Source organism: Tursiops truncatus, chromosome 13 (genome assembly GCF_011762595.2).
Source record: "Tursiops truncatus isolate mTurTru1 chromosome 13, mTurTru1.mat.Y, whole genome shotgun sequence".
NCBI classification, from domain to species: Eukaryota; Metazoa; Chordata; class Mammalia; order Artiodactyla; family Delphinidae; genus Tursiops; species Tursiops truncatus.
In genome coordinates, this window is record NC_047046.1 from 9,252,868 (window position 1) to 9,262,140 (window position 9,273).

Below are 9,273 nucleotides of genomic sequence, written 5' to 3' on the forward strand. Positions count from 1 at the left end.
TGTTAGGTGTTATCCCCTTCTGCTCACAAGTTTTGGTTGGCACTTCAAACATCTTTGGGTAATAGAAAATTTTAAAACAACTAGGTCCCTACCTGGGAAATGTGTCATTTGGGGTAAGGGAATCAGAATATAGGGCATTGTGGGTAATAGGGCATATGGGAAATGTTCTGGTGCTCCAGTCAACACCAGGACCATATCCTAGTCTCCTATTTCAGGCATGAGTGGCCCATGAGGGACCTGTGGGTGATCTGGTTACTAGAAGGACCCATAGGTGCTTGGAAGGACTCTCTTAGTTGCCAAGTGGCTAAAAGCTGCACACAAACAGGTGTCAGCCAAAGAGAGAATTAACTGACACATGGCTGAGAAGTCTAAGAGTAATTGCTTTCCAGTGTGGCCGGATCTAGGTGCAAAGCCATTATCGTCAGGACTCAGTTTCTCCCAGTCTCTGGGTTTTGCTTTGCTCTGAGAGGATTCATTCTCGGGCAACATGGCCCCTGGAAGCTCTGAGCTCATGTCCTCCCAGCTCCAGGAGAATGGAATGAGTCATTTTCTTATCAGACTGTTCTGCCCAAGCCTGAAACTGATTCTCACTGGGTCTTTGGGTTGACCTGGCCATCCTTGAACCAATCATTGGGGGTGAGAGAGGAAGATCAGCCCCAGGGAACAGCTTGAACCGAGACTGCATGGAAAATCAGGTGCTACCTGATATCACCATGACAAGGGTAAGTCAGGCAGCCACCCTGATGGCTACCAATCTCAGCAGTGAAGGGAGCCCAGCTTGGGGACAATGGAAGTGTGTGGCTCAGCTGCTCTCTGCACACCCCTCTGCCCTCAGCTCCCTGCTTCTGTTTCTAAAAAGTATTGCCAAACACTTCCCTCCCTCCTCTTCTCCTCGCCTCTCCTCCTGTCCTTGGCCCTGTGGCTCCCACTGCCTCAGAGAGGTGAAGTAACTTGCCCGAGGTCACACAGCCAGCATACATGGCAGAGCCCAGAGGTGCACCCAGGCAGCTGGCCCCAGAGTCCAGCTCTTGGCCTGGGAATAGCCTGAGGTGATCTGATTCCCCAGTGGCTGAAGGGAAGTGACAGGCAGCCTGAGGCTCTGAAGATAATCCCCTTCAGTCTGGGTAGTTAATGGTCCTGATAGCCCTCATAGCAGAGGACACGTCAGCCTCCTTAGCCAGCAGCCTCTGCCCTCAAGGTTCCTCCTACCCTGTGGCTCCATTTTCTTCCTACCCTCTAGCCATTTTCTGCTCCTCTCTATGTATCTCAAGGTCTTACTCTCCAGAGAGGACCTGCTTGCCTTGCGGCCCCTTCTGATTCTAGCGCCCCTGCTGGACAAGCTTCCTGCGGCTCCTTTGGCTCACCCTGAGGCCAGGCTCAATTACTGGATGCTGGCGAGTGGTCACGTGGCCACAGCACGTTGACGGGGATCAGGGAGCCAGCCTGGCTGATCTGCAGGTGAGCAGTGGCCCACACTCCCGTGCATCCTCCGTGGGAGTGGGACTATCCCCAGCTTCTGCCAGGACAGGGGTAAGAGAGCAACTTCCCAGCCTCCAGCAGCCCATTTTGGAGTCAAAACCAGCCTGGGGGGATGGGGGGATGGGTAACAGGAGAAATAGGAGGGGCACATCTCCAAACTCCCTCCAAATCCTCGCTCCTTTAGCCACCACTTTTTCTTTACTTTTTTAAAAATTGAGATGAAATTCACATAGCATAAAATTAACCACCTTAAAGTACAACTCAGTGGCACTTAGTCCATTCACAGTGTTGTGTAACCACCACCTCTGTCTAGTTCCAAAACGTTCTCATCACCCGAAAAGGAAACCCCATACCCATTAGTGCCCATGAGCAGTCACTCTCCATGTCTTCCCCTCTCCCAGGCCCTGGCAACCACCAACCTGCTTTCTGTCTCTATGGATTTACCTAGTCTGAGTATTTCACGTAAATGGAATCATATCCAAATGGAATCACAACATGATCTTTCGTGTCTGGCTTCTTTCACTCAGCATAATGTTTCAAGGGTCATCCACACTGTAGCATGTGTCAGTACTTCACTCCTTTTTATGGCTGAGGGTAGATCACATTTTGTTTGTCCCTTCATCTATTGATGGACATGTGGGTTGTTTCCACCTTCTATTGTGAACAGTGCTGCTATGAACGTTCATGTATGAGTATCTGTTTGAGTACCTGTTTTCAATTCTTTGAGGTCTATAACTTTAGTTAACATTTTGATGCTACTTTTATAAATTTATTTATTTATTTTGCTGCGTTGGGTCTTCGTTGCTGCGTGGGCTTTCTCTAGTTGCGGCGAGCGGGGGCTACTCTTCGTAGGGGGTCCAGTAGGTGGACAACCAGCTCGACTGGAGGGCCTAAGGCTGCCCAGGAAGCAGCTCCCCAGCCCTCCACCACCTAGGGCCACCAGGGAGCGCCAGAGCATCAAGCAAACTCGCTGCAGCCCGTGAGGCCGCCGCCTGGGATTCCGGCCAAACTCGTGCAGGGGAAGTTCGTGCGCCCCACGCTGATCCCCGGGCAGGGGTGGGGATCGCTGGAATAACTAGGTTGTACGTTCTCTTTAGAGCCATTAGGACCTTTAATTACCGGGATTGGAAGTGAATAATTATCTGCGGTGCCCGAGGCCACTGAGTCACTTCCCCTCAGAAACCAGATTCCCTGGGCGGAAGAGGGGGCGGCTCACGGCTCCCTGGGCTGGGGGATCCTTGGGGTGGGCGTGGGGTGCGGGGCCGGCGCTGACGATTTTGGTCAAGGTCTGAATTCTGGAGCCTGAGTGTAAATCAGTGCTGGGACACTTACCGGCTAGGATACTTCGCCTCTGTCGTCCTCAGTTTCCTCCTCTGTCAGATGGAGGGAAACAACGTTCTCTCCATACAGTTTGCTGGGATCGTTAAACCCATAGAAAATCCTCAAAATGATGCCTGGCACATACTGCTCTCATAATAGTTAATTCTGTTTTTACTATCACCGTTATTATTACTTGGGTTATAGTAGGTAGTTAAGAGCTGCGGTTCTGCAATCAGATAGACCTGAGTCTAGACCAGCTGCTTCAATCACTTGCCAGTTGTGTGGCTTTTTTCACTGTCCTATGTCTCAGATTCATCATCTGAAAAGTAGGGAAATTCATAGCAAACAATTCACAGTGGGGAGGGGGTGGAGGGATATAATATTGCTGGTGATGGTCTCAGCTGGACACACACTTTTGGAGGAGTCCAGATTATAAAAATTGGACTTCTTTTTTAAGCAAGGACTTTGGGCAATTTTATTTTTTTATAAATTTATTTATTTAATTTATTTTTGGCTGCGTTGGGTCTTTGTTGCTGCGCGCGGGCTTTCTCTAGTTGTGGCGAGCGGTCGTGGGGGGCGGGTGCTGCCCGGGCTTCTCATTGCGGTGGCTTCTCTTGTTGCGGAGCACAGGCTGTTAGGCGCACGGGCTTCAGTACTTGTGGCCAGCAGGCTCTAGAGCGCAGGCTCAGTAGTTGTGGCCCACGGGCTTAGTTGCTCCGCGGCATGTGGGATCTTCCCGGACCAGGGCTCGAACCTGTGTCCCCTGCATTGGCAGGCGGATTCTTTTTTTTTTTTTTTTTTTTGGCAGGCAGATTCTTAACCACTGCGCCACCAGGGAAGTCCCTTTGGGCAATTTTAGACTAGAAAGCACTGGGAGGACAGAAAAGGGAACTAAATCTTTGGCAAGGAAGCAGGGGGTGTAGATGGCATCAGGCACCTGGGCTCAGCAGATTAGACCCCAACCCAGGAATCTAGCCCTGAGAGTTCTGACAGCCGAGGAGGAAAGAGGAAGGGCCCAGTTACATAATTCTTTTCTGACCAAGGATGCCCTTTTCTGAACCTTCCAGCCTCAGCTGGACCTTGATGGGTGGGGAACATGGTGGTTGGACACCCCTAGAGCTGTCTTGAGCTCTGTATTAGTTTACTATTGCTATGTAACAAATTACTCCCCAACTTAGTGGCTTGAGATGGTAAATATTTATTATTTCATATGATTTCAGGAATTTAGGAGCAGTTAGGCTGGGTGTTTCTGGCTCAGGATCTTTCATGAGGCTGTAGTCAAAACATGGGCTTGAGCTCCCTTCATGTGAAGGCTTGACTGGGGCTGGAGGATCCACTTCCAAGATGGTGCACTCAGATGGCTGTTGCCAGGGGGTCTCTGTTTTTTCCTGGCTGTTGGCAGGAGGCCTCAGTTCCTCACCACATGGGTTGCACCTTTGAGTGTCCTCATGAGGTGCTGGAAGAAAAAGAAGCAGAGCCAGAGATAGAGTGTGACAGCAGTGGGGAGGAGTCTGTTCTAGGTTTGGTGGTCAGGGATCTCCAGGGAGTGAATGAAGTGAGGGATGGAAACATCTGGTGGAAGGACATTCTGGGCAGAGGAAATAGCCAGTGCAAAGGCTCTGAAGTGGGAACATGAAGGCATATTTGAGGAACGGTGAGGAGCTCAGTGAGATCCAGTTATCCCTCGATAACAATCAGATACAGAGCATTCACTGAGTGCCCACTAAGGACTAAATGTCCTACACAATTTCACTTTCCTTTACCCACTACTATGATGCCCATTTTACAGACTGGGGACACTGAGGCTCAGAAAATGGAAGTCTCTTGCTAGAAGTAACACAGTAGTGCTGGGATAAAAACCCAGGCCTGGAAAGCTCCAGCACCAGCTGTCTTAGTCCATTTAGGAGGGACATAAACATTCAGTCCATTGCATTCTGCCCCCGGTTTCCCCAAATGCACGTCCTTCCCACATGCAAAATGCATTCATTCCATCCCAAGAGCTCCCAAAGGCTTAACTCCTTCTAACATCAACCCAAAATTCTATAGCCCAAAGTCTCACCAAAATCAGTTATAAGTGAGACTTAAGGTATGATTCATTCTGAGGCAAATTCCTTCCCAGCTGTGAAGTCAAACATGTTATGTGTTTTTGAAAGACAGTGGCGGGACAGGCATAGGACAGGCACTCGCATTCCAAAAGGGAGAAATAGGAAAGAAGAAAGGGCCTCAGCAAGTCCAAAACCTTAAGGCTCCAGAATAATCCTCTTTGGCCTGCCTCCTGGACACACGGGCTGGTGTTCTTGCCCCCGGAACTTTGCAGGACAGGAGTTGGGCCCCAAGATTCTATGCTCCCATGGCTTTGCTGGGCTCTCCTGGGCTGGAACCTCGCACAGGTAGCTCCACCCAGCTGGCGGCCCTCTGGCTGGCTGGTGCCTCCACAGCCCCTCCGACGTCTGGGTGGAGGCAGCCACGCCCGCCGAAGCTTGGCTAGTTGCAGCGTGTGCTGCACTGCTCGGGGCCTGCGGGAGCGGTGCCCAGTCCCCCCACCTTGTGCGGAGAGCGGAGCCCTGCAGCGAAGGCTCCTCCTCCGAAATCCTCCTCCCACCCAGGCCCTTGCGCTCTGGGCCTGTGATGAGAGGGCAGCCCTGATGAGCTCCGAAAGGCCTGTGGGGTCGTTCTTCCATTGTCTTGGACAGGCCTCTGCAGCATCCCTCTTTTCTTTCTGGGCCCTCACCAGAATCACCCTTAATGGTGGGTTCATGGCAGTGTAGGCTTTTTCTAGGACGCACCTCCAAACTCTTTCAGTGTCTGCCGATCACCCTGTTCCAAAGCTGCTGGCACGTTTTTAGGTATTTCTTACAGCAGAACCCCCGCTTCTTGGTACCGATGTTCTGTCCTGGTCTGTTTGGGCTGCTGTAACAAAATACCATAAATTGGGTGGCTTATAAACTACAGACATTTATTTCTCACAGTTCTGGAGTCTGGGAAGCCCAAGATCAAGGTTTTGACAGATTCAGTGACTGGTGAGAGCCAGGTTTCTGATTCAAAAGTGGTGTCCTCTAGCTGTAACCTCATGTGGCAGAAGCAGAGAGGGTTCTCTAGAGGGTCTCTTTACAAGGGCACTGATCCCATTCCTGACATCTCTGCTCTCATGATCAAACCACCTCTAAAGGCTCCACCTCCTAATACTATCACCTTGGCGGTTAGGATTTCAACATGAATTTGGGGGGATATAAACCTTCAGGCAATTATACCAGCCATTACACAACTAGGGAGCAGACCAGCCACTCAGGCCTCCTCCCCACCTGCAGCCCAGACCTTGTTCTCAGTAGGGAGGGAACAGTCTGCAGAAGCACATTTTACAGATGCAGACACCAAGGCCTCCACTCACTGGCTGGGCAACAGTCTTGACTCTCAAGCTTCAGTGTCCTCATTTGTGGCCACCACTCTTCACAACCCTTGAGGGATGTATGACTCACATCCAATTGTAGATTATAATCAACACTCTTTATTGAGCACATGCTCTGCGGAAGTGCCACCGAAACTCCCAAGCTCTTAATGCATCAAATTCTCCCCCACAACCCAATGAGGTAATTGTAATTGTTCCCATTTTACAGATGAGGAAACTGAGGCTTAGAGAGTCTAAGTGATCACACAGCTAAGAAGATGCTGAACACTCAATTCTAAACCTGTCTGAGTGACCCCTAGAGCCTTCATTCTTAATTATGGGCCCCCTCAGACGATGGCTTCCTGCCCTTGAAGTGGGGAGAGACTCTTATCAGGCTAATGATTTAATATTTCAGTGCCTCAGTCTCTTCATCATAAAATAGGGATAATAATAATAATAGTACCTATCCCAGGGCTGATGTGAGATTTAAATGAGTTAACATACTTAAAACATTCAGAGCCACTAACCACGTGTGGTTATTTAAATTTTAATTCATTAACGTTAAATAAAGTTATGAATTCAGTTCCTCAGTGACACTAGCCACATTTCAGGTGCTCGGTAGCCTCGTGGTGACCATATTGCACAGCACAGATAGAATATTTCCATCATCACGGAAAGCTCCATCTGTCAGCACTGGTAGAGAATATATGGCATGAAGCAAGCCTCAAAAACTTAATCACATTATAATTCATCCTAGATCATTAGCTATTGTAATTATATCTATTAGGTTTTTTTGTTTTTTTTTTTTTTGCGGTACGCGGGCCTCTCACTGTTGTGCCCTCTCCCGTTGCGGAGCACAGGCTCCGGACGCGCAGGCTGAGCGGCCATGGCTCACGGGCCCAGCCGCTCCGCGGCATGTGGGATCTTCCCGGACCGGGGCACGAACCTGTGTCCCCTGCATCGGCAGGCGGACTCTCAACCACTGCGCCACCAGGGAAGCCCTATTGGTACCTATTAATCCTATTCTAGCCTATTGGGTTTTTTGTTTGTTTTTTCGTTTTTGGCTGTGTTGGGTCTTTGTTGCTGTGCGCAGGCTTTCTCTAGTTGCGGTGAGCGGGGTCTACTCTTCATTGTGGCATGCAGGCTTCTCACTGCGGTGGCTTCTTTTGTTGTGGAGCACGGGCTCTAGGCGCATGGGCTTCAGTAGTTGTGGCACTTGGGCTCAGTGGTTGTGACTTGCGGGCTTTGGAGCGCAAGCTCAGTAGTTGTGGCGCACGGGCTTAGTTGTTCCGCGGCATGTGGGATCTTCCTGGGCCAGGGCTCGAACCCATGTTCCCTGCATTGGCAGGGGGATTCTTAACCACTGCGCCACCTGGGAAGTCCCTGTTATTTTTATATTTATTATTAATATGTAATATACTATTAAGTGCTATTATTGTTAGACCTAGAACTGTTAATATGATATTACATTGATTATTAATCTTATTACTATTCTATTGTTATTTCATATTTATTATTATTAATCCTATCACCATTATTATTATAAGCTACTATTAATACTATTAACCTTAGACCTAACTGTTATTATTATATTATTACTACTAATATCCTATTGTTATTTTGTATTTGCTATTAATCCTGTAATAGTTAACAGTGTTATTATTAATTAAACCTAATAACTATTGTTACATTATTATATTTATTGTTATCGATCCTTTTATTTATTTATTTATTTTTAAATTTTAATTTCATTTTTTTGGCTGCTTTGGGTCTTCGTTGCTGGGAGCAGGCTTTCTCTAGTTGTGGCCAGCGGGCGCTACTCTTCGTTGCGGTGCGTGGGCTTCTCATTGCGGTGGCTTCTCTTGTTGCAGAGCACAGGCTGTAGGCGTGTGGGCTTCAGTAATTGTGGCACACGGGCCCTAGAGCATTCAGGCTTCAGTAGTTGTGGCACACAGGCTCAGTAGTTGTGGCTCACAAACTCACTAGTTGTGGCTCACAGGCTCTAGAACACAGGCTCAGTAGTTGTGGCGCACGGGCTTAGTTGCTCCACAGCATTTGGGATCTTCCCAGACCAGAGATCAAACTGGTGTCCCCTGCATTGGCAGGCGGATTCTTAACCACTACGCCATCAGGGATGTCCCTATTGATCCTTTTATTATTAACCCTGTACTGGCTAACTTTGTTTTGTTATTGATATCAGCTGTTACTATCACTACTAATAGTCCGAATAAGCATTTACTAATAGTTGTTGACTACTGTTTTGTTACTGTTATTAGTCCTGAGAGTCTCTGACCCCTGGAACTTGGCAGGCAGTAGGTGCGCTCCAACTCAGCGTTTTTCACGGTCGGAAGGAAGGGCGGTCTGCTCCCCCAGGACCGCTTTGCTTGTTTCCGGGGAATTCGAATAAACCTCTTTCTCCCTTTGGGTCCCAATGACCTGTGAAGTGGGAGGAGCCAAGGTCGGGCAGCCTACCCGCGGAGAAGATGAAATCGCTGCCCAGAGCCGTGATGCTCTTAAATCTAGGGCAAGGTGGTGGAGGGGTATTCGCTGCAAACGCTTTGCCTTTCTAAGGAGAAACAAAAACAGAGTGAGAAGTCTCGATCGCGGTGAGCATTGAAACAAGAAAGTGGACTCTGGAGGGGACGCGTGGTGAGAAGAAATTAAACGAGAAAGGAAACCACTTTGGGCCTCAGAGAAATCTGGCGCGAGAGAAGGCTTGCACTGTGATTAAAAAGGGGAAGAGCCACAAGTCTCCATTTAAGTCAGCAGAGCTGCTGTGAGAGGGAAAGTGCTTGTGGCTGGCAGATTTCAGCAACCATTTGACAACTGCTGTGTACCTGGCTGCTCTGTTGGCGCCACCTGGCAGCTGTGTGACTGCAGTCAAGTAATTGCTCTCTCTGGGCCTCAGTCTCCGCAAGTATAAGAAAGAGATAGTAATATGGGGTGATCAGGTTAGGCTTCCCCGATAAATTACTCCCTTTGCCCCCCATCCTCAGCTGCTGTGTGAACATCACTGGGGCACCTCAGTGTCTTGCCAACTCAGACACTGCAGCTCGAATGCAAAGCTCAACAGGTCCTTCTGTGCAAAA

At 49.1% G+C, this 9,273-nt stretch overlaps 1 long non-coding RNA gene across 1 annotated transcript; it reads right to left on the reverse strand.

Moving 5' to 3' along the window:
- Window positions 1-3,795: 3,795 nt before the first annotated feature.
- On the reverse strand, window positions 3,796-8,910 carry LOC141276139 (uncharacterized). Its single transcript, XR_012325117.1, has 3 exons — window positions 8,657-8,910; window positions 5,586-5,709; window positions 3,796-4,255 (listed from the first exon to the last, which is right to left on the reverse strand). It is a non-coding gene; the product is annotated as an uncharacterized lncRNA (long non-coding RNA).
- Between the last annotated feature and the right edge of the window lie 363 nt (window positions 8,911-9,273).